Raw genomic sequence first — 26,454 nt, 5'->3', positions numbered from 1 at the left:
TTAGGTTAACCAAGTGGTCTACGCTCAAGCTCAGGGGCTTCCGTTTTCTCTCCAGGTCAATTTTAGCAGCCCTGAAGTCTTCAAGTGCTGATAATGCAGGCAACCCATCATGCATCACTTTCCATCCTTTCTCAGGTACTCTAACATCCCTCAACCAGAAGCTCATTCACATAATATTCTCTCTGCCCCTAAATCCAAACTAATCTCCATGCCCTCCCAAACCTTGTCATATTGCCCGTGGGCTATGGCAATATATCATCAACATAATACCCTACAATTATTCTCAAATTTTTCTCTGAACGGTCCCTTCCCTTTTTTATCAAACTGAAACATGGATAACCCCTGAGAACTCTACTTCCCTACATCTCTCAATCACATGCTAGATTTCTCACAGTTTTACATACCTTTTGACACTTAATTCATATCTATTCCCTCCTTACTTTTCATTGCTTCTTTCAAACAATTTTGTTCTTTCAAAGACCCCCAACTTCTTTAAAGTGAATATTATCAGATGTCATCATCTACTTCTCTTTTTTGATGTTGCCATTTACCCTTTCAGTCCTTCCTTCTCATTTATAGATGACCATATATATCCTTCTTCGCTACTATTTTTGTCGTTTTTGACACTCAACTTGAGCAGAACGGATTTAACCAACATGCTGGCCTCTCACATCTTCTAAGTCCTTCACCAAAAATATCTTCTTCCACAACACTTCAGTCCCTCCTGTAATCATACCCTGAGATTTATACCAATAACTGCATCTGTGTGTGTCTCTCTTCCTTTGTCACTCTCTCTCTACAACTAATACTTATTTTCCTTTTAATTAATTTTCCCTTGAACTCCCACTCCAACAGTTATCCAATATCAGTGAAATTCCTAATCCATTGACTCTGATATTTATCCTGTCAATTACCCTCCTCCCATTCTCACATCCTAATTTACCCTCATTTCCATAAGTTGGCATAATAATTATTTTCAAAAATACTCAACGTCCCTGTTCATATTTATTACTTTCATAGTCCTTGCATTTTTTTCTATCCTGTGTAACAAATTACCACAAACTTAGTGACTTAAAACAACATCCATTTGGCAATATTTATAATAGCCAGGACATGGAAGCAACCTAAATGTCCATTGACAAATGAATAGATAAAGAAGCTGTGGTATATATATATATATATATATATATATATATATATATATATATACACACACACACACACACACACACACACACACACACACAATGGAATATTACTCAGCCATAAAAAAGAATGAAATAATGCCATTTGCCGCAACATGGATGGACCTAGAAATGATCATACTCAGTGAAGTAAGTCACACAGAGAAAGACAAATATCATATGATATCCCTCGTGTGGAATGTAATTCTTTAAAAAATGATATAAATGAACTTATTTACAAAACAGAAACAGACTCACAGATTTCAAAAGCAAACTTATGGTTACCGAAGGAGAAACATGGAGGGGGGAGGGATAAATTAAGAGCTTGGGATTAACATACACACACTACTATATATAAAATAGATAACCAACAAGTACCTACTGTATAGCATAGGGAACTCTACTCTGTATTCTGTAATAACCTATATGGGAAAAGAATCTGAAAAAGAATGAATAAATGTATATGTATAACTGAATCACTATGCTGTACACCTGAAACTAATACAACATTGTAAATCAACTATACTCCAATAAAATTAAAAAAAAATACACAACATCCATTTGTTATTTCACAGTTTCTATGTATAATAGAATACTACTCAGCCATAAAAAGGATGAAATTTTTCCATTTGCAATAACATGGATGGACTTGAAGGGAATTATGCTAAGTGAAATAAGTCAGACAGAGAAAGACAAATACTGTATGATATCACTAATATGTGGAATCTAAAAAATAAAGTGAGCTAGTGGATATAGCAAAAAAAAACCAGACTCACAGATGAAGAGAACAAACTACTCGTTACCAGTGGTGAGAAGGAAGGGAGGAGGTCAAGATAAGGATAGGGGATTATGAGGTACAAACTACTATGTATAAGGTAGATAAGCTACACAGATATATTGTACAGCACAGAGAATAAAGCCAATATTTTATAATAACTATAAATGGAATATAACCTTTAAAATCATGACACTATGTTGCACACCTGAAACTTATGTAATGTTGTACATCAACTATACCTCAGTAATAAATAAATAAACAAACAAATAAATAAATAAATAAAAAGAAGTCTAGGCATTACCTGGACTCAATGTTCACGGTATCATAAGGCTGAAATCAAGTTGTCAGCTGGACTGTGTTCTTCTCTGGAGGCTCTACTAAAGAAGGACCCACTTTCAAGCTCCCTTAGGTTGTTGGCCGAATTTCTTTTTCTTCTGGCTGTAGATTTCATGGAACTTCTTTCTTCAAAGTCAACAAAAGAGAGTTTCTGCTGTCTAAAGTCTCTATCTTCAGGGAAGGCTTGCTTACTCTTTTAAAGGACTTACCTGACTAGGTGAGACCCATCTAGGATAATTTCTCTTTGATTAACTCAAATTCACATGGTTAGGTATCTTAATTAGACATCTGCAAAATCCCTTCACCATTTCCATATTTTATTGGTTAGAAGTCAAAAGGGAGGTATTATATGTGAGATTTTGGGGATCAATTTAAGGTGTGTCTACACAGGCCTCTCAAAATCTCAGTTCTGATTTATGTTGGTTCAATTGAACTCACTGCTAACTCTGCCCCTGCACCCAAACATACAAATATTATCAGTTAAAAAAAAAAATCACACACTTGGCTGTTTGGTTACTTTTCAAATACATGGAAATAAACCTCAAATGGCTATTTAACACTGGATGTAATTCACTAGAAAAATCCCTCTCACTTCTAGGAAACGATTTTCACATCTTTAACTCCTCACACTTAGCCGATGACAGTGCCTTATGCTCCAAAGACAGCTATCTCATCCTTCTGCTATCAAGTCTACAAACTTCCCATCACCTGTACCCACTCTGCCTTTTATTCTGTCTCTGCTTCTATTTAAGACCAACACCTTTTCCCTTGTACCATAGATCTCTTTCTCATGGATCACTATCTCAAGGAATTTGTTCTGTCATGATCTCTTTTTTCTGTTGTATCACTTCATCTCTCTTCCTTAAAAAAAATAAGGAAAATAAAAACTTATCTTAAAACACAATCTCCAAGAACAATCTCTGCAATTATTCAATAAATCTAAAATTGTTCCAAAAATAAAAAATGTATAAAAACAAAAGCAAAACAATATCCTTTGTCTCCATATCTTCTGGTTGCCTTTCAATTCCATGTTTCATTTCACACCAGAGCTCCTTAAGAGTTGCTTCTATCAAATTTCTGAACATCCTCACCTCCCATTCTCTCCTCAGCTCCTCTTAATCTATTGCCTTTTTATCAACATCATTGGTTTTTCTTCCTATTGTAGGCAATAATACTCAGGTCCTCATAATTATCTTCAATTAACCACTCCCTTCTTCTTGAATACCTTTGTTTTCTGGGATTCATTGGCACCATAGGCACCATACTGGACTCTTTTTTTCCTCACACTTGACTGATCTCTCCTTCCTAGTCTCCTTTGCTGGCTCCTCTAAATGTTGTAGTACCCCAGAGCTCTCTCCTTGGCTCCATGTTTTCTACCAACAGTTCTTCCATAGATGATCTCACCAGTCCCATAACTTTAAATACAAAAAATCTTCTAAAGATATGTCTGTCACAGGATGTTCTCTAGGGATCCAGATCCATACACCTTATTTCTTATTTGTCATCTCCTCTGAATGTTCAAAATGCATCTCAAGTTCCACATGGCCAAAATAGGACTAGTTATTTTCTTCCAAAAATTTACTTTTTCACAGACATTTTCTATCTCACTCAGTGATACTACCATTCACTTAGTTGCTTAGTCCAAAAACCTGTAAATCTCATCTTCTCTTCTCCTCTCCCCTTTGTGCTCCATATTCAAGACACTTGGCCCTTACTCAAAAATATATTCTGAATATAATTGCTTCTTAGATGGCTCTTCACTGATCTCATCTACTAAAGCAGCACTATACCCTCTTTACATTCTCTCTCATGTGAGCACAGTTTATCTCTTCCAATCTTTTGTCTGTTCCTAAAATTCTTATAGCCTTTGTTTATTTTTTCTCACTTTCACCCTTGTCAACGAGAATATAAGTACTTGGAAGGCAAGGACTCTATGGTATTCTCCAAATAAGGTAACTGAAGTTCAGTTAAATGGTTGAAAATGCTAATATGAGCAAAACGTGGTAAAAATGGAGTTTGAATAGGTCAGTTTCCAAGCCCATGCTGCTTCTATTGCATCACTAAGAAGAAAACCTCTTAGATTAATAGTAAAGGAATTGTATTTAATCTCTCCAACTGTGTCTTGCATGTGTCCCATATTTTCCAACCTGAGTTTGCTTTTGATGAGATACTATGAGCAGTGGCCCACAATATTTCTGATATCATGATAGAGAGAGGTAATAACTTCACTCAGTAGTGATACTTCTTGGCTGTCACCTTAGAAATCACATAGTTTCCTTCTAAGATAAGACACAACCGGGCCTATAACCTATGGAATCATTTTTATTTTAAAAAATTTTCTTATGGTGGTAGATTTCATCTGGTTTAAAGTTAAAACCTTTAAAAATTTTTTTCCAATTTTTTATCTGCCCTCTCTCTGACCTTCAATCCACTCTCAAGGGAGCAACCAGCAGCATCTTCTCCTGAGGTATGATTAAAGAATAAACTAGCATCATGAATTCTAATCCCAAATATAGCAGCTACCAGATTCATGGCCTCAGGTAAGTACCTAAACTTTATAGATCTTCATTTCCAGTATATCAACCAGGGATTTTAAAAGAGACTTGCCAATTTTATTACATAATCCAGATACATGTATTCTATGTTTTACTCTGGACCAATTTAAATCTAGAATTGGCTCTTATCTGCATTTCCCAGAAAGAATCCACTTCCCCCAAAAGTATCAGTCATGAATATAGAACATAGAAAAATTTATAAAAGGGGACAGAGGTGGAAATTTTTCTCCCCCATCAATCAAATATGTAAAACTAATCCTCAAGTAGATCCATTTTCCTAGTTCCTCCTTCCACTGTTTGCCACCACTAGGGAGTTCCCTTGGTTGTCCCCCTTCTATGTAGCACTCAAATTCATTGGATCCATTTGCTCTCCTTCTGAATTTCACCCCTCCCATGACTCCTCACATTATTACCCCATTTCTCCAAATTTGCTTACTCACACGATTCCAATGTTCAGCAAAGTACTATTCAGTTGCCATGTGAAGGGGGATTCTCCCTCCTAAGAAGGCATTGGTGAGGGGGGCAGTTAATTTTTAAACTATCTTACAGTTAGAATGTTGCTACTTAATGGTTCCTTCACTTACAATTGCCCTAGTTCCTCTGTATCAGTTAGGGTAGTTTGGGTTTCAAGTTACAGAATACTCCTAATCAAAACGCCTTAAAAAATAAATAAATTTGTGATTTCATACCTGAAGTCCAGAAGTCAGGTTCTATATTCTACTAGCATAGCTTCAAAGATGTTAACAAAGACCAGGTACGTTCCATCTCCCTGTTCTGTTATGTTCAGCATTGTTTGACCCTCAGGCTTGTTTCCTTCTTGAAAGCAAAATGGTTGTCAGTAGCATTCTGAATTACATTCTTCCTTGTTTACATATAGTGGAAGAATGTGAGAAAAACTCCACTCCTTTAATTTGATTGAGTCATTTCCAGTCAAATGCTAACACCTTGGTTGAATTGTAGGTGACCATAAAATTTATTTGCTAACTATGCTGGCACAACAGGTGTAAACCAGGAGAGGTCAAAGTAAACTCAGACATATGTTAACTCTAATAATAGTTACTAAATCAATGTCCTATGCTGACTTTAATCTCGACAATAGTGAATTTATTTTTCAGTGATTTAGGGAAAAACTCCTGGTTTTCCTCTTTTCTGGTTTCTCCTTTAAAGTTTTCTTTGCCCATCTCTTAAATATTAATCTTTTAAAGATTTTGCTCTGAGCCTTTCTCACATAACATCTCTCTCTGGATAATCCAATCTACCCTAATTGCATCATTTATCATGTATATGCTAATAACACCAAATCTTTATCTCAGCCTATACAACACCCATGAACTACAAATACAAACTAGTGTGTACAAAGGCATGTTTTGGACATCAAGAAATTGATGCTCCACAGACATCTCAAAAATATCTAGTATTTGAGAACTCACAATATACCAGGTACTATTCTGAAATTTTTACATGTATTTTCTTATTTAATTTTTGTAGAACTCTATGGATTTAGTACTACTATTATTGTGTTAGTTAGGGTTCTCCAGATTAAACAGAACCAATAGGATGTGTGTATATACAAATATGTACCATATATATATATATATATATATATATATATATATATATATATATATATATAGTCTCATGTGACTATGGAGACTGGCAAGTTTAAAATTTGCAGAGTGGGCCAGCAGCTAGAGAGCTAAATAACAGGTGATGTTGCAGTTCAGATTTGAAGGTGGTCTGATGCAGAATTTCCTCTTGCTCTGGGGAGGTCAGTCTTTTGTTTCATTCAGGCCTTCAACTGGTTGGATGAGGCCCACCAACACTATGGAGTACAATCTGCTTTACTCAAAGTTCACCAATTTAAATATTAGTCTCATCCAAAATGCCATCACAGAAATATCCAGAATAATGTTTGATCAAGTATCTGGGCACCATGGCTCAGCCAAGTTAACACAGAAAATTAACTATCACAATTAACTAATAACATTTTAAAGATGAAGAAACAAAGGTATAGGGAAATAATTTGCCCAAGTTCACACAGCCAATAAATGGTGGAGCCAGGTTTCAAAACCAGACAATCTGGTTCCAGAGCTCATTCACTTAATTACTATATTATTTCAAATTTATTATCTCCAACACTGAGCTCATTATGTTATTGGACCCCCTCCAAACTTGGTTCTCCTGCTGGTCCATCACTCCATTGGAAAGAATTATTCTATTCAGTTGCCCAAGTGGTCTACCTAGAGGTCAGTTTTAACCATTCTCTCATATCTAACCAATTTTTATTGTTTCTACCACCTAAATATATCCTTACTCCAAACTTCCAAAGCTAGTACCTTAATTTGAACCACTATCCTTTCTCACCAAGATCTCTTCTGTAAGTTATGTTGCAACCAGAAGTACCTGATGATCTCCCCCAGCTACAGGACTTTGCATACATCATTTCCTCCAGCCTAGAACACATTCCTACCTCCCTGTCCCTATACATCACACACACACACACACACACACACACACACACACACACACACACACTACCGACCTAGATCCTGTTGGTCAATTAGGCATCAGGTAAGAAATTGTTTTTCTACAGAATTATTTATTGACCTACTAAGACCTGGTGAATTGGCGCCTTTAAGGGCTTTTGCAGTTTCACGTATCAGTGCATATTAACTGTGGTCGAATTACCTGGTTAACTATTTGTCTCCGCCACTAAACAATATGTTCCTTCAAATCTTCCACGTTTGGTCCAGTGCCTGTATATAGTGAGCATTCTATAAATTACTATTAGGTGAATATGTCTCTTTATTCTTCACACAAATCCACCCCATCTCTCTTGAATTTCTAATATCCAGCTCAGACCTGCCGTATTGAAATACAGGTCCAGATTAACATACAGCATCAAGAAAAATGTAAAGGAAATGTGCATTGCTTCTGAATGTTTAAAAATACACCCTGTATATTTTTATGGCTAGGTAATGTGCAGAGTCAATACTTTGCCACATGGAAGTGAAGATCCACTGGATCAGTCAGGAAGATATTGAGTTTTATCTAGATTAATGAGTAGAGTATGCTCAATAGGAACTCAGTTCAGATCGTCAACATTATCCATGAAAGCCTAAGTGGGTAAGTCACATGAGAAATGGAAATGGTAGTCCCCAGACAGAAACCACAATTTTAGGTATTCTGTTGAGGCTGGAGTAGTGAAAAGAGAAACAGGACCAGAGTCTGTGACCAGTGGAAAGGAATGGAAGAGACGGACAAAGATGAAAGAGGTCCAAGATTTGACCCTGTGGAGAGTTATTTTTTTTATCATTAGAGAACTGAAGCATAAGCAGTAGCAAAGGCAGGACCTCAGGACTTTGGGAAAGTATATCTAAGTTTATAAGCATAAGGCTGCCTACTGTACATGCGTGATTGACTCATGATGTGCCTTGGCCAGAGATTCGTGGCTTGAGTAAGGATCAACATTGGTCCCAATAGCCTCATAAAATTGTGAGCTAAGCCCACCATTGAGACATGCTGGAAGGTACTGAAAACAACAGTGAAAATTTGATTTTCTTTGATGATTTTTCCTAGTGGTTATTGCTGATCAGAAATACATTAGAAGTCATTTTTTCCTGACTTTTAAAAATAGAGTTTGTCTATTATCAAAGCCTGGCTTACAAGAGCTATTTGTAGGTGCAGAACGTTTATTTTTTACTTCCTTCTTTCTGTTATTCTTTTAGAATCTCATCTTCTCCTCATGTCTACACTACAATGTAACAGTTAAGAGCATGGACCCTGCAGACAATGCCTGGGCTAAAATCCCTCCTGTGCCACATCCTAGGTAGTTGAGCTTGGGCAAGTTACTCAAGCTCTCTATGCCTTAGTGTCCTTGTTTGTAAAATTAGGAAGACAAAAGTGCCTACATATCAGGATTGTTGTGAAAATTAAGCAGTTAGTGTATGTGAAATCTTGGAAGGGTGGAATGCAATAAGCTCTGTGTGGTATTGGCTATTATTTTTCAGAGTTTGATACACTTTCACATGCTTGAATAATACTTTATGCATAGCTCTAGCACACTCCAATCAATTGTGTTTTACTTGTACATTGTCCCACTGAGTTGGGAGCTCTTTGAGGGCAGGTATTATATTCTCTGTTCTCTTGAGTGGATAGCAGTGCTTGGTCCTTACTAAGTGCAAAACGTATGTTTGTTAATCATTGAGGCCCATGAAATATACAATGTCACTTTCCTTTGTCTTCCAATGTGTAAAAGAGATATGTTATGGTGTTTCAACTTCTTAAAAACTTGAAATAAATAAAGGAATACAAAAGTCCTTCCCAAACTCCTGGGTCCATGCCACCAAGAGCAAAAGGGAGTGCTTCAAAATGTGATTCTGAAGTTGCTTTTGCTTTATTTAAAGTCTCAATATATTACAGTAATTAAACTGCTTCATGACCTCATTGAAATCCTATAAGGCTTAATTAATGTTTGTAAAGCCTTTTACAATCCTTAGGTGAGAGGCACCAGGAAAGCATTAAGGAATCATTATTATTATCACTGATGCCATCTTAAATGACTGCAAACAGTTTGCTTCACTTGGATTTGCTGATTAAATCCTAGCTATGACCATGCAGAAACACAAGGAAAATTCACTTCCACAATGTCGCTCAGCTTGTCTTATTTAAAAGGTCTTAGACAGATATAAATAAATTTTAATGCACTATTTTTCAGAAGGACAATACTTAAAATGATGATGAAAGAAGGGATAAAGTCAAAAGCATGAGAATAGGCCATTGGCCTAAGCTGTACCATCTTGCAAACTATCTTCCCATAAACTCTGGAGTCAAGCAGATCTGTGTTTTTAGAGTCAGGCAGATCTGGGTTGGAAAACTGGCCCTATGATTTAACTTCCTTGAAACTTTGGGCAGATTACTTAGTATCTTTGCCTCCCCCACTAATCCGTGAACTCTGTGGGGAGCATGGGCTCTGTCTGTCTAGTACAAGATTTTTAACAAGTGCTCAACATATGTATTCAAGGTATATTTTTTAATGCATATCTATTACTATTCATATGAAACAATTAAAATACAATATGACCAGCATTTAAAAGATTGATCACCTCCATCTTTTGAAGGGCCTTCATTTCATCATCCAGAATGACTTATTCACCAACCGTTCTGGATAACTGGATTTTACTGTGCTATTTCATGACTAACAATTCTATTTTTGAAGAGCACGCAAAGGTAATATCATACAAAGGCTTTACCTAATATGTTCTGTTTATCTAGTTCTGTTCATTTATTATCTACTGCTATTTCTATCTATAAAAAACACCTCAAAATTTAGTAGTGTTACACATCCATTTTATAATGCTCATAATTCAAACAGGGAATGTCTTATCCTGGCTGCCTGATGAATGGGACTCAACAGGGCTGGCTCAAGTGGCTGGATTTTGCTGGAACAGCTTAATGAGGGCTATATTTTAAGGACCTATTTATCAGTTGCATTCTTCAATTCTTCTCCACATTGTGTCTCCTGGGACTAGAACATCCAAGATGGTTTCATATTCATAATTCAAAAATCTGGTCTCTAGGTTGAGATGGCTGAGGTAACTGGGGCTGTCTAGGCATCCCTCTCTGTCCATGCATGCAGCCTCTCCACATGGTTGTTTTGAGCTTCCCTAAAGAATGGTGTTTTCAGGACTTCTTACTTGGCAACTGAGCTTTCCAAGAGGCATAGACAGAACCTGCACGGGTTCTTATGACTTAGCCTAAGAAGTCCAGAATATCACTTTCACCACATTCTATTGTTCAAGCAAGTCACTAAAGACATCCCAGATTCACAGGGAAAAAATTAGTAGACTCTACCTCTCAATGGCAGGACTTGCAAATATATATTCATCTTTTTCTTCCCCATAAGAGAAAAAAGATTGCTGCCTTAATTCTTAGAAATCTGAAAGTCATCATAAAGAATTCTGTCTTCTTAGCCATGCTTCTTTCCAATGGGTAACTGCCTGATCCACTTCAAAGGGTTAGGAGAGATGGGTTATAAACTTGGTTCTACCATTGATTAACTGTGTGACTTTGAATACATCTTTTAATCTTTCTCATCTTGTCTCTTCATCTATCTCAGAGAAAAATAATGTCCTGTTATCCGTGTCACTGAGTTGTGGAGAAGATGAGATAATAGAAGCATAAAGAGATAAAATTTTAGAAATCCTACATAGCTGCCAGTGTCATTGTTAGTAAAATATAGGAAGGAAGCTATAGTCACTAGGCTTTCCAAGTCTAATTAGAAGAGTTAGTTTGTTAGCTGCCTTGAGTTCCTGGATTCATTAAGACTGAGACTGATAGAAATCCAGAGACCAAGTCATAATTCATTCAGTCTGGAGGTCAAACTTAGCTTCCAAGTTCAGGTCTTGGTCATATCTGGGTTTAACTATGCAAGGCTCTTGAGTCTCCCAGCTGTGCTGTAACCGTCTCAAATGGAAAGATGAATAAAGTGATAATTTCCTGTGTAAGTAACAAGTAAAACCATCCAGACATTTATGTCTTTTGGTCAATTTAAAGCTTTTTAATTATGAAAATGAACTCAATTATTTGTTCATTATCTGAAGAGAAAACCTTTAAGGCTCTAATTCTTGCTAGCAACAAACTGGGGAAGGGAAAATATATCCGAGTGAGCCATTTAGCAAAAACTGGGGTATAGCTGCTGCTGTGATCCCAAAGTCTATATGGCTTTAAGGTGGTATCATGTAGTTTGTGGCTTTCATAACTGTGTGTCTCCCCTTCATTTTGTGCTTCTGAGCATGTTTTTCAAAAGTTGTATATTCTACGATTATTTCTGGAAAGATAAAGGTTTTTGTGAATAATGTTTAAACACAAACATTTGAACCTAGTAAAGCAATGTGGTATAGAGAACATGGCACAAGTCTAGTCATAGTACTTGGGAAAGTACGCTAAACTTCCATTAGTTTGAAGGCAATGAGGTCAAACTACTTGAATTTCTGGGACTTTCACATGGCATGATTCTGTGATACCATTTTTCAAATATGTGGCCATTTTAGATTCTGAAACTATGTAATTATAAACTAAGTCCAAATTTAAATTCAAACAGTGAGATTATCTGGCAAATTTCTACTGTAATAGAATACCAGAAGCCCTGATTTGACAGAAGGTTTCCAAGTGATAAGTCTTTCTACATTCACTTATGATCTGAAATAAGTAAAAAATGCTGAATTCTAACAAGCACCCAATGTGTAGATTCTACCAACCTCTCCTTAGTTCACACACTCTTTATGCATCAAAACTGTTCTCAGACTTCCTTGCCACTAAATTCCATGTCCACTTTCCAAGCTCATCTTCCTTGACTTTTGGCAGCATTTGACCCTGGTGACATGATTCTCCTTATTAAACCTTCCCTTAATTTTATTTCTGAGACATAACCCTCCTGGTTTTCATCCTACTGTTCTGGCTAATTCTTCATAGTCTTATTCATGACATTTCCTTCTTGAAATGTATATGTAATATAATCCTCTTCTCTACACATGCTTCTGGAATGATCTCACTCATTCTTAAGGCTTTAATTATCATCAATTTGACATGAATGATTCATAAATATTTATTGAATGCCTTTTGTTTTCTAGATACTATAATTTGATGTTCCAAATACAAATCTATAACTTAGTGCTTTATGCTGAGCTCCAGACATACATATACAGCTGCATACTTGCAGATATAGGACATGGCAGAACTCCTGAGTGCAGTGGTTTTGTCCTACGTGTGCAGCTCTCTGTCTGCCGTAATGTATGACTCAAAGTCAACTTGTCCAAAATGAAACTCATCTTCCATTCCCCCAAAAATTATTGCTCCTCTTGTGTTTTCTAGCTCAGTGAATTAGTTTCAAAATTGGCAAGTTGCGAAATCACTGAGTTGTCAGGATCTTCAACTTAAAAAAAAAAAAAAAAAGAAAGAACAACATCAGCCTTAAAGGAGCGTACAGAAGATTAAGGGAAATAATACATGTAAAACACTCTTTCTAGTATCTGTCATATATTAAGCACTCAATGTTTATTACTCCCCAATCCCCACTGACATCCAAGCTAGAAATCAGGGCCTCATCTTTGACTTAAAAAAACTGTTTTCAATCCCTTCAATAAGTTCAAACAAAACATCATTTTACAAATTTTAAATCTCATAAAGTCTATCCTTGTGTTACCACTACCTAGGTGAACAAACATTATATTTCTATTTCATCTTACTAACTGGTTTTCTTAATTCTGGCCATGCTAGATCTCCCACCCCCATCTATTTTTTATGCCTCTTCTTCACTGAACTTTCAAAATACTCTTATATATGCTGCTGGTCTGTTAGTTACTCAAGCACAAGCTTTTCATGACTTTTAGGGAAAAAGTCCAAACTCCTAAGCTTGGCATGCAAGGCACTGCAGGACATGGCCCCTTTCATCATCCACCTCCCAAAACTCTGACCCAGACAAATTCAACTGCTTTCCGTTCCCTTGTCACACACTGCTTCTGCTGCTGGAAATACCCCCTCCCTCTTTCTTTAACTTACTGCTACTTACCTTTCAGAACTTAGCTCACAGGTCATGTCTTCCAAGAAACTCTTCCTGGACGCTGAGACTGGATTCTGTGTCTGTATGTCTTACACTGGTGATAGTCTAAGGTCCCTGAAGCAGAAACTGCATCTCACCCATCTTTGTATTCCCAATGCCACAAAAGGCCTAAAGTGCATATGTTTGTAAAAGCAATGAATGAATGAAAATTTTACCATTCAGACAAATGCTATGCTGACAATGATTCTAGCTGTTACATCTGTATAAAGAAGGAATTGTTTGAACTTGGTGGTAGTAGAGGTGGTGGTAGGGGGCAGCTTAGAAACAATCTGTGTTCCTTCTCAGGATCCTAATGGATCTGAATAAGTTTAATAGAATAGTGGGATTGTCAGAGAAAAAATCACTTGTGTGAGATACTAAAGAGCCTCTATAGGGTCACAAAATTTAAGGCAAGGCTTAAGAATTCTAAGATTTTTTAAAAGTTTTATATTAAACTTGGATGATATAAATAGACACAACAGATTGTAAAAAAATACCAACTTATAACTGTGTAATACAAGAATTTTTAGTGCCAATGTTAGTTCTTAAATAATGCTATTTTAATTATTGTGTGCTAATGAGAAGAAAAAGAAAGGGTGAAAGTGATTTAATACATTGTGTTACTTTATTTTTTTTTTCCCTCTTTCAGCACTTTATTTTTTTTTTTTAAACATCTTTATTGAAGTATAATTGCCTTACAATGGTGTGTTAGCTTCGGCTTTATAACAAAGTGAATCAGCATTGTGTTACTTTAACATAAAGTGTAGGTCAAATTACATCAAGGCTCATTGAATGAAAAAACTACGCAATCTTACGTAAAGAGTGGAAAACAGTGGAGGAATTTTTTACATGTTGCTCTAAAAACAAGACAAAACTGTGCCATAGCCCATCAATACCATATTCACATTACAGGAATTTAGTTTCAGCAAAACAACATCATCCATCACAGTATCACATTACATTATGCTGTTACTTTTAGATTTTGTTTCTGTTTGCATTTACCTTATAAACTTATTTTTGCTTTATATTATATACGAGCTTTAAAGATACAAATATTTAGGAAACAGTATAATAAAAATAACTTACTATAATGATAGAGACCCGAGAGATTATCTTCTTTAAAATAATTCATACTTAACTCAGGGTGGAAAAAGACTATGTTAAAAAAAAGGATCAGGGCATAGCAAGCTTACTTGGGAATAAAAGCTTCCTTTTCAGAGTAAAATGATTTATCTCTTAGCCCAGCATGTGCATACATACACACATACCACACACATGCACATACAAAACCACATACAAATAACACAGATATATACCACAAAAGGACACAGAGCACATACTTTTACCTATATATATATGTGACACACAAATACATATGTATCTGCTTGTATCACAAATAACCCCGTGCACAAAGGAAGCACACACACACACACACACACACACACACCCCTTCCATAAATGTATATCTGCATTTTATAAAGAGACAATAAATACAAACTGAGAAAGCTAGAGTTGAGCACAGCGTTTTTAAGAGGGAGGGCTCTGGAATTAGACTACCAAGCTACCAACGCCAGTTCTGCCCCATCCTAGCTGAATAGCCTTGGACATATTTACTTAGTGCTCAGTTCCTCATTCTTCTTGTCATTAAATAGAAAAAGATAACAAATACCTAACTCACAGAATTGTTCAGAGAATTAAATACACTATTGCATGTTGAGAAATTTAACACTGTGTTGGCACCTAGGAAGAAATCAATAAATGATGACTTCTTTATGTACATGTATATGTGTGTGTGTATATATATAATATATATATATAATATATATATATTATATATATACACACACATACACATAGACATAGACATAGAGCACTGCTTTGGGATGAGTTGTCACACCAAAGAGAGCTTTTTCCTTCATGGGCAGAGAAAGTGAGAAACCTGGGGGTCATCCCTAACATTTGCAATACTTCATTGTCTGTATTCACTCTATCACCAATCTTGTTGACTTTTTTCCCCTCTGAAACTCTCTCAGATTGATGCAGCTCTCTTTACCCCATATGGGCTGAAGCAAGAGACTTATAATTGCTTTCCCCACACTTATTCTTTTTTCCTCTCTGTGACCAGGCAGCCCTTTTTCGAAAAGCACATATGACCTGTATTCCCCATAATACTTTATGACTCCCCATTGCTTTTAGGGTAACCTTTGCACAGTCTAGCCCTTCTCTACCTCTCCATCCTTCCTGCTGGGTCAAGACACTCTTCTATATTGTGTGGCATTCCCCTATTGAAAGCCTATTAAGAACAAGGATGGTCTGTTTTAGTTAACCATTGTCTCCTTGTCACCTAGTAGAAGCCTCTGTAAACATTGATTGGTTGGATGAGAAGAACATGACACTGCTTAAACACATCAGGAGAGGGATGTGGAAGATGGTGCCCCACAAAAAAGACTATGATGCCTGATATAATAGGACAGTACCCTATGGTATATTTCAGTGCCTGGTGAAAATCAGTAGTATAAAGTTCATCATCAATGTATGTTGGGGGTGAATGTAACAAACAAAATTTTCAGCAGTGCCCAATAAACATAATGGTTTCCAATAAGGGAAAACAGATTAAGAGAGGAGATTTTTATTTTGTTTGCTTGATTGCTTGTTTGTTTTTTTAAATCTGTGGTTTCTGAAAATACTTATCTGTGAACACAAAGGTGATTCCTCCTGGCTCTTCTTGGTTATAGACATAGTGGGATCATTAAAGCAGAGTGGAAGGGCTGTAAGATCCAGCATAGTGGTTGCTATGTAGCTGTATCTCAATTTTTTACCAAATGAAATGAAAGATGTGTCCTAGTCTGGTTCTCTGACTTGCATGATAATAAAAAACTATACTCACATATCACAGTTTTACAGATTATTGAGGTCACGGATCCATACCCAGCATAGTTTCACATGTCACTTAGCTCAGGTCACACTAGTGAATGAAGATAAATGTCACTGGCTCATCAATTCTAGTTTCTCTTGGTTCCATGGAGACATATTTACGAAGGCAACATGGTCTAAGGAGGTCTAGAATAATTCATCATTAAGTTTGAGATGCTGCTCACAAATTTCTTCACAAATGCCCTTATTTTTGGTATGAGAAGCATTGATGGTTTTTATCTGAATACGTTCAACTAAATAAGATATATATTCAATTTGCCAAATCTTAGTCAGCTTACTTATATCTCTGATTCAAGCATCCTCTACACCTGTACCCCTATCACACTATATCCCACTACAAACATCATCTTAAAATGTATCCTAAACTGAATTTTTGTTAAGTATGTGTACTTTTTCCATTGCCCTATTTTAGTTTTTCCAAGATCTTAAACTCTTATTTCTGGTGTATAGTCAATTGAAAGCAGTTCCAATACTCCATTCTTGTGTATTAACTTCATTTTCTCTCCAGCTTAACCTCATTCTATAAAGTATTTAACGATCTGATAACTAAGAGCTGATGCACTGGTAAACTCTGATATTTCAAGAATTCCTCTGTGAACTTTCTTGTAAAGTGCACAATTTTTTCTGCAATAAAAATGATCCTCCCCAGTTATTGTTTTGTAGATTTTCAGAAAGAGGAAACTATTTTTTTTAACAGCTGCCACTGATGTGTATAAAATGAATGACTGATAAGAATTAAAAAAAAAAAAAAAGGAGGAAGAAAGAGACGAAGCAGTGGCCTCTGACTACTAGTGAGTGAGAAAGGAGGCATAATTACATAAATAGGCAGCAAGGCCAGAGTGGTAATTAAAATAGCTTGACTGTATAAATCTTTGGCAGTAGCTAATTGATCACAGTCTATGTAGGATTAGAATAGGTTATCTCATTTCAGGGAGAGAAAAATGTGTTTTCATTTATACAAGGAATTTATTAGGATAGGTAAGAATAATTTTTAATATATAACTATGGGGAAAGTCAAAGAAGTCAAAGTGTCGGACTATAGTAAACATTCTTTTTGCTGAGTTGTTCCTTTCTGGGGGGAAGTCCCAAGATCAGGGGAAGCAAGATTCTACTTCTCATTGCAGAAGCCAAAGTGGAGAAGATAATCTGTCTTCCCTATCTTTTGGGAGACAGAGTGTGGGCACAAAAAATAATAATAATAATTTAAACTATGCATATATTTATTAATGAAAGTTATTGTGAACACTATATATAGATTACTAATTTGTTCAGAATTTACATATCTCCCCTTAACACTAAAATAATAAGAAATATTTATTTTCTTCTTGTCACTTCATAATTCTGCTGTATTTGGGAATCAGCATTCATACTACTATAAAGAAAAAAATGGGTGTCATTTATTTAGTATTGTTCATCAGATTTTTTTGGAAGGAGGGGGCATTTGATGATTTCCTAGGAACCATTTTGTTGTATGATCTGATTATTTTTTCACATGCTTTAACTGTTCTACAAGTAGTGCAGATAATTAATATGTTCATTCATTCAATTATTCAACAAATATTTACTGTGCAATTACCATGGACTAGGCATTGTCTAACAGCTTTATCGACTGTTATGATTAACAAACAATAAACTACATATATTTTAAAAGTGTACAATTTGATAAAATTTGACATATACTTATCCCCATGAAACCAACACCACAAAAAACAATGAGCATATCCATCACCCCCAAAAATTTCCTTGTAAGCATGTCATCATCCCACCCCAAACCCCATCACCAGGCAACCACTGATCTATCTGTCAAGAGAGATTATTTACGTTTTCTAGAGTTTTAGATGAATGGAGTTATACAGTATTTAGTATTTTTGGGTCTCTTTTCTTTCCCTCAGCATAATTTCTTTTAGATTCATCCACATTTTTGAGTGTATCAATAGCTCAATCATTTTTATTGCTGAATAGTAGTCCATTGTATGGATATACCATAGTTTGTTTATCCATTCACCTCGGGTTGACATTTGGGTTAATTCAAGTTTTTAACTATAATAAATAATGATGCTATGAATGTTCAAGTACAAGTCTTTGAATGAACTTATGCTTTCAGTTCTCTTAGGTGAATGCCTAACAGTAGATAGATGTTTAAGTTTTTAAAAACTGCACTTCTTTTCCAAACTGGTTTTAGCATTTTACATTCCCAATAGTAGTATATGAAATTTCATTTGCTCTTCATCCTCACAACATTTCATATGGTCAGTCTTAAATTTTAGCCATTCTAATATACGTTCAGTTGTATCTCATTGTGGTTTTAATTTGAATGGACCAAATGACTAATGACATTGAGCATCTTTTCATGTGTTTATTTGCCATCCCTATTTTCTTCCTTGGTGCAATATTTACTCAAATATTTCCCCATTTGTTACCGGGTTGTTTGTTCTCTTGTTTTTCAGTTCAAAGAGTTATTTATATATTCTCAGCACCGTCTTTTACTGGTATATAATTGGTAAAAATTCTACTAATCTGTGGTTTTTTTCATTCTCTGAACAGTATCCTTCAAGGAATAGAAGCTTTTTTATTGTTGATAAAGTCCAATATATCAATTTTCCTTATATGGATACGGCTTTTGCTACTATATATAAGAAGTCTTTGCCTAGTCAAAGAGCACGAAGATTTCCTCCTATGCTTTTTTCTTAGAAGTTTTAAAAGTTTTAGGTTTTATATTTAGGTTCATGACCCATTTTTAATTTCTGTATATGGTGCAATGGATTAAAATTCATATTGGGCACACATAAATATCCATTGTCCCGCACAATATTTTTGAAAAAAAAAGCTATACTTCTTTCCCTGAAATGCCTTTGGCACCTTTTTTTTTAAAATAAGTTGTCCATATAATGTGGGTTTATTTCTGATCTCTCTATTTTGTTCCACTGATTTATTTACCTATGTATCAATACTAAACTGTCTCCATTACTATAACTTTGTAATAAGTCTTGACATCTTCCCTTTCAAAGTTGTTTTAGCTATTTTGGGTCCTTTACCCTAAGTCAGAATTTTAGAATTAACTTCTTAATTTCTACAAGATAACCTGTTGGGGTTTTGATTGAAATTATACTGAATCTATTGTTAAATTTGGGGAAATTTTATATTGTGATAATATTGAGTCTTCAGAACCATGAACATAGCATGTCTCCTTTTATTTAGGGTAACTTTATCTCAGCAATGTTTTGTAACTACCATGTACAGTTACTACACATAATTTTGCAGATTTTCTCCTATTTAATGTGTTTTCATACTATTCTAAATAGTATTAATTTTTCAATTTAAAATTTTGATTGTTGCATATATATACAAATACAATTGATTGTTGTTCTTGATTATGTATACTACACCATGTTAAGCTCATTTATTAGTTCTAGTAAATTTTTGGTAGATTCAATGATATTTTCTACATAAATCATCATGTCAACTCTGAGTAAAGTTTCCTTTCCAATCTGAATGTTTCTATTTATTTATTTTTATCTTGCCTTATTATACTGGTTCAGATCCACAGCAATATATTGAGTAGAAAGTGAACACCCTCCCTTGTTCTAATCTTAGTGGCAAACCCTCTAATTTTTCAATGTTAGTTGTGATGTTAACTAGAGATTTTTCTTAGATACGCATTATAAGATTTAAGAGGTTCCCTTCATGGCTGAGAGTTTTGCATTAACGTTCCTTCAGTTTTTAAGTAAAAATAAAAGACACATTTTTCATTTTCACCAAGAACTTTATTGAACAATGTATTCACCGTTTTGTTCCACTACCTTCTGCCATTTTTCAGGCAACTTCATAATTCCATCTTCCCAAAACTTTTGATCTTTTTGAGCAAAGAACTGTTCCAGGTGCCTGTTACAGTCTTCCAGGGAATTGAATTTTTTTCCATCAAGAGAATTTTGTAAAGACCGAAATAAATGGAAATCTGAGGTGCAATGTCTGGTGAATACGGAGGATGAATCAGAACTTCCCAGCCAAGCTGTTAACAGTTTTAGCCTGGTCATCAAAGAAATATACAGTCTTGAGTTATCCTGATGGAAGATTTTACGTTTTCTGTTGACTAATTCTGGATGCTTTTCGTCAAGTGCTGCTTTCAGTTGGTCTAATTGGGAGCAGTACTTGTTGGAATTACTCGTTTGGTTTTCTGGAAGGAGCTCACAACAGAGGACTCCCTTCCAATCCCACCATATACACAATGTCAACTTCTTTGGATGAAGACCAGCCTTTGGTGTGGTTGGTGGTGGTTCATTTCACTTGCCCCATGATCGCTTCTGTTCCACATTATTGTACAGTAGCCACTTTTCATCTCCAGTCACAATTTGTTTTTAAAAACGGAACGTTTTCATTATGTTTAAGTAGAGAATCGCATGCCAAAATACAGTCAAGAAGGTTTTTTTCACTTAACTTATGTGGAACCCAAACATCAAAGCGATTCACATAAGCAAGCTGGTGAAAATGATTTTCAACACTTGATTTCGATATTTTGAGTATGTCGGCTATCTCCCATGTGGTATAACGTTGATTGTTCTCAATTAATGTCTCGATTTGATCGTTATCAATTTCAACTGGTTTACCTGACCGTGGAGAAATCCAGAGAGAAATCTCCAGCACGAAACTTCACAAACCACTTTTGACACATTCAGTCAGTAACAGCACCTTCTCCATACACTGCACAAATCTTTTTTTGTGTGTTTCAGTTGGGTTTTTATCTTTCTTAAAATAATAAAGCATAATATGTTGAAAATGTTGGGTTTTTTCTTCTATCTTCAATATTAAAATGGCTACACAAAAATTCACCAATTTTGATGTTTTTTTTTTTTTTTAATGCACACTGATATGACAGCTGTCACAATACAATCTAACAAAAGTGTTTCGAATGAAGTTAAAGACAACTAAGCGCTACTATAGCCATCTTATGGAAAAAACTGAACGAACTTTTTTTGCCAACCCAATAGTTGTTGTTGTTGTTTTTTAAATTAATGATGGATGTTGGAACCTGTCAAATGATTCTTTTTTCCTGTTTGAGATGATTGTATGGCTTTTCATTTTTGCTTTGTTAAAATTTAGATTGATTTTCAGATTATAAACAAATATTTGCATTTCTTGGTTAAACCTCACTTTGTGGTGATATTTTATCCTTTTGATGTTTTGTTGGGTTCTATTTTCTAAAATTTTTAAAAGAATTTTTGCACGAATATTTACTCAAGATATTGGTCTGTAGTTTTATTTTCCTATGATGTCATTGTCTGGTTTTTGAACTAGGGTATTGCTGGCCTCATAGAATGAGTTGGGAAGTATTCCCTCATCTTTAATTTTTAGAAGAGTTTGTGTAGAATTGTTGTTGTTGTTTGTTTTTTAATGCTTAGAAGAATTCACCAATGAAGCCATCTGGGCCAGGATTTCTTTTTATAACTATAAATTTATAATTTAAGTAGATATAGTTCTATTCAGGTTATATATTTCTTCTTGACTAAGATTGGTAGTTTGTGTATCTTAAGTAATTTGTCCGTTTTACCTAATTTAGTAAATTTGTTGGTATACAATTGTTCAAATTGTTCATTGTAACTTTAATATCTGTTAGATCTGTAGTAATGTCATCTTTCTTATTTCTGATATAGTAAATTTGAGTCTTCTCTCTTTTTTCTTGATCAGTCTGTCTAGATGTTTAACAATTTTATCCATCTTCTAAACAACTAGGTTTTGGTTTTATGATTTTGCTTTTACATATACTGTATTTTTCACACCAGTCAATTACTTCTTAGAAGTTAATGACTTTTGATAAGGTGTAAATTATACAAATAGTATCTTGTATATTTACCCAATTGGCTACCCTTTCTGGTGCTCTTTATTTCCTGGTGTGGATCTGTATCTCCATCTAGTCTCCTTTTTTTCTGCTTGAAGTACTTCCTTTAACATTTCTTATCATCAGGGTCTGCTATTATTTTAGTTTTTGTATGACTGAAAATTTATCTATTCTATATTCACTTTTTAAGTTATAGAATTTTAGGTTGACAGTTTTTCTTTCAACTGGTATTTTTAATTTTATTGTTTCTGATAATAGAATCTGCCATTATCCTTATTTGTGTTCTTCTGTACCTGCTTTTTTTTAAAAGAAACTTTTTATTTTAGATTTACTAAAACAATGCTGATATAGTACAAAAAAGTTTCCATACACTGTGCACTGTTTCCTTTATTATTTACATCTTACATTAGTATGGTACATTTGTTACGACTATTGAACTGAGATAGATACATTATTATAATTAAAGTCAATATTTTACTCAAAGTTCCTTAGTTTTTACTCAATGTCTTTTTTTCTGTTTGAGGATCCCATTCAGGATATCACATTGTATTCAGTTATTATTTTTCCTTAGGTTTCTCTTGGTTCTGTATTTTTCCTCTTCTTGCTGATTTTAAAATTTCTCTTTACCACCAGTTTTGAGCAATTTGATTATATTGTGTTTTGGTATTGTCTTATTCAAGTTTTTATTTTAATATTTTTTAACTTGGGGTTTGTTGAGCTTCAAGGATGTTCTTTATATTTATCCTTAAATTTGGAAAATTTGAAAAATCATGATTACTACAAATGATTTTCTGTGCCCCACTCTCTCTTTCAGGGACTCAAATGAGAGTCCTCTCAAATGAGAGCATATTTGGCTGATTGATGTTCATTTTTTCTTTTTTTTTTTCTCTTTGTATTCTTTTTAATAGTTTTCACTGCTATATCTCTAAGTTCACTACTATTTTTTTTTCTTTTGCAGGGTCTAATTTTCCATTAATTACATAATGTGTATTTTTAATCTCACACATTGTACTTTCCACCTCTCAAGTGTGATTTGGGTCTTTTTTAATATATATTCTATATCTCTACCTAACATGTTCAATTCTTCCTTTAGCTTTATGAACATATGGAGTACAGATACAATACTTGTTTTATTATCCTTGTCTACTAATTCTAACATCTGTGTCACATCTGTGTCAGTTTCAATTGATTGATTTTTATTCTTATTACAGGTCATGTATTTCTGATTCTTTGCCTGCCTTCTAATTTTTGATTGGGTGCCAGACATTATGGATTTTATTTTGATGAGTGCTGGATTTTTTTATGTGTGTATTTCTATAAATATTTTTAGCTCTGTATTAGGACACAATTTATTTATTTGGAAGCAATTTAATCCTGTCAAGTCTTTATTTTATGGGTTTTTTGTTTGTTTTGTTTTGTTTTGTTTTGTTTGTTTGTTTTTAGGCAGGACCAGAGCAGCATTTGGTCTAGGAATAATTACTCTCTACTTCTAAGATAAATCCTTCTGAGTACTCTACTCAATGCCTTGTGCATTGTTTTTTATTTTTATTTTTTCTTTTCTTTTCTTTCAGTCTGGTTGTTAGAAATAGGCACTATTTCCAGCCTCTTGTGAGTGCTGGGCACTCTTCTTTCTAATTCTCTCAGATGGATTATTTCTCCAGCCTTTATTAGTTTTCTCATAGGTATATTGTGATTTTTACTCTGCTGAATACCTGAGACTATATATGGCCTCTGCACATATCCAGTTTTCTCTCTGAAACTGTCTCCTCTTTGATATTCCTTGGTGTAAATTATTGGCACCTTTTTTCTCTTTGAATTCTCAGCTCTGTCTTTTGAACTCAGATTGTTCACCAAGGTTACCTGGGTTTCACTCCCTGTGCCATGGCCTGGAAACTCTCACTTGTTTTCTGCCTCATTTACCACTTTTGGATTCCCTCTTAATATTGGAGGACCCCAGGTAATCTCTTTTCTTTGCATTATTCACTTCTTTGCTGTTATCATTTGTTCTCATCTATATGTTAATGACTACCAAATTTATATCTCTAGCTTGCATATCTTCTCTAAAATACGTATTTAAAATGTTCAATATATTGCTTAAGCCTACTATATTAAGATATATTAAGATGCCCAAATCTGAGTCATGATCCCTTTTTCCCTTCTCAGAAACATACTCCTCTTGAAGTCTTTCTCATCTCAATTAATGGTGACACCACCCTTCCAGTTTCTTATGCTCAAAACCATGGAAAAATCCTTGAATCAGCATTTTCTCTCATACCCTCTAACACTTCAACAAATCTGATGATTTTATCTTCAAACTATATCCAGAAACTAACCATTTTTCACCACTTCCTTTGCAATCAACATCATCTCCTATCCAGATATTATCTACTTAAAGTCTCAATGTTACCTGTGTACAGTGCAAGGCTACTTCTTTAAACAGAAATGTTACAAATAGTTTTCTTCAAACATTTTGAATAAACGTTTTATTTTGAAATAATTTTAGATTTATAGGAAAGCTGCAAAGATTGTTTGAATTATACCTTTACACTGCTTACCCAGTTTTAGTTTCCTCTAATATTATCATTTTACATTATCATCTTACATTTGTCAAAATTAAGAGACCAACATTGGTATATTACTTTTTAACTAGACTCCAGAGGTTATTTGAATTGTGCCAGTGTTTACATTTTTCTCTTGTTTCTATTCTAAGACCCAATCCAGAATTCTACATTGCATTTAGTTGTCGTGTCTCCTGGTTGAATCTGTTCTGTGACATTTTCTCAGTCTTTCCTGGTTTTTCATGATCTTAATAGTTTTGAGCTCTACTGGTCATGTATTTTGTAGAATATTCCTCAAATGTGGCTTATCTGGTATATTATCATAATTAGAATGAGGTTATGGGTTTTGGGAAGAAACATCACAGAGGTGAGTGCCCTTCTTATCATATCACATCATAGAGTACCTGGCATGCATATGACATTATTGATAATATTAATTTGACCACAGGTAGTGCTTGCCAGGATTCTCCACTACAAATTTCCCATTTTTTCCCTTTTTATACTCTATTCATTGGAAGTGAGTCACTAAGTCCAATCCACACTCAAAAATAATGGTGTATCAACATTTTGCAAGGAAAATTTGTCTATTCTCCTCCATTTACTATTTATTTATTCAGTCATTTATTTGTATCAGTATGGATACCTGTATATTTATTTTATACTCCGGCTATAATTCAATATTATTTATTTTGTTGTTCAAATTGTTTTAGCTTTGGCCGTTGGGAGCTCTTTCAGGTTGCCTTATATGTCCAACTGACATGACCCCGCACATGTATTTTTGGCCACTTCCTTTCTAATGTTTTCAAACATTTTACTTTCAAGGAATGAAAAAAGTAATAACAGCTGAAAATGTTTAGGTTTTTCTAACACTATGCCCTTTATGAAAGCAGAACATTTGTCATTGGTTTCAATTACTTACTACAGCAAAGATGCCTGGGGATAGCTATTTAATTGGGTTAAGATGCTCTATTAAAGTGTTTCTTTTCAGTGTAGCTCAAGGCTGTCTGATGCTTCTGAATTTCCCAAGGCCAATGTACATAATTTCTTTGAATTCCTTATTCTATTATAGACACCACTGGTGTCTGCCACAAAACAAGCAAATATATCTAAACATGCCCTTTGTTACATTAATGTGCATATCTATCTTTGACTTAATTTTTTTACATTTAGTTGTACTATACTTAAGGGAAATTATAGTTCACCAAAATATTTTCTTTTAGCTGATCATAGGTGGATAGAATATGAGGCACATATAAAGGATAAGTTATATGTTACAATGGATGATGAGAACCTCTAAAGTGAATTAGATAGTAAAAGCACATATGGTCAATATTTTTACAAAGATCCACATGGATCTTTGTAATACAGATTTTTTTACATGGCCACAATCATTGGTTTCTATTTATTATTTTTGTATATACTTAGAAAGTTTTCCAGTAAACTGTATAGTTACCTATGTTAACATCACACGATACATTTTCAGCATAGACATTTCTCCCATACCATTTTGTTTAGTCAAATGCTTTGGTTAATATTAACATTAACCAATTGCAGATGTCAACAATTAAGCTCAATGCAGCAAAACATTTAGTCAGGCACTTTCCTCAGACAGAATAAAAAGACTTTACATAAACATGCATAGTGCATTTTGAGTCTATCTTAAGATAAAATAGTTGT

This window comes from Balaenoptera physalus (genome assembly GCF_965194825.1).
Source record: "Balaenoptera physalus genome assembly, chromosome: 5".
NCBI classification, from domain to species: Eukaryota; Metazoa; Chordata; class Mammalia; order Artiodactyla; family Balaenopteridae; genus Balaenoptera; species Balaenoptera physalus.
This window is presented reverse-complemented; position numbering follows the sequence as displayed.